This window comes from Plasmopara halstedii (genome assembly GCF_900000015.1).
Source record: "Plasmopara halstedii genome assembly, contig: Scaffold_650, whole genome shotgun sequence".
NCBI lineage: Eukaryota > Oomycota > Peronosporomycetes > Peronosporales > Peronosporaceae > Plasmopara > Plasmopara halstedii.
In genome coordinates, this window is record NW_020187567.1 from 2,801,375 (window position 1) to 2,801,689 (window position 315).

Genomic DNA, 315 nt, shown 5'->3' on the forward strand with positions numbered 1-315 from the left:
GGGCCTTGCCCAAGATGCTTCGGACCGCGTTCGACCATGCCACGAGTGGCATGTAGTGACTGCTTCGAAACGTGACCAGCCTTCAGTAAATTACGTGCTGCTCCTCGCGCATCGCTGGAGACTCGCCCTCTATGCCTCGGCCTTTGGCCGACCATCTCACGCATGGCATGCAGCGACTGCTCCGATACTTGAGTGTCTCTCCACGTTCAGCCCGCGAGCCATGCACGGGACTCCTGTCCGATCCAGATTTGGTATTTCGACAAATCGGATACTCCGATCTCCAGCACATTAACCGTACCGGTCCAGTGCCCGCGC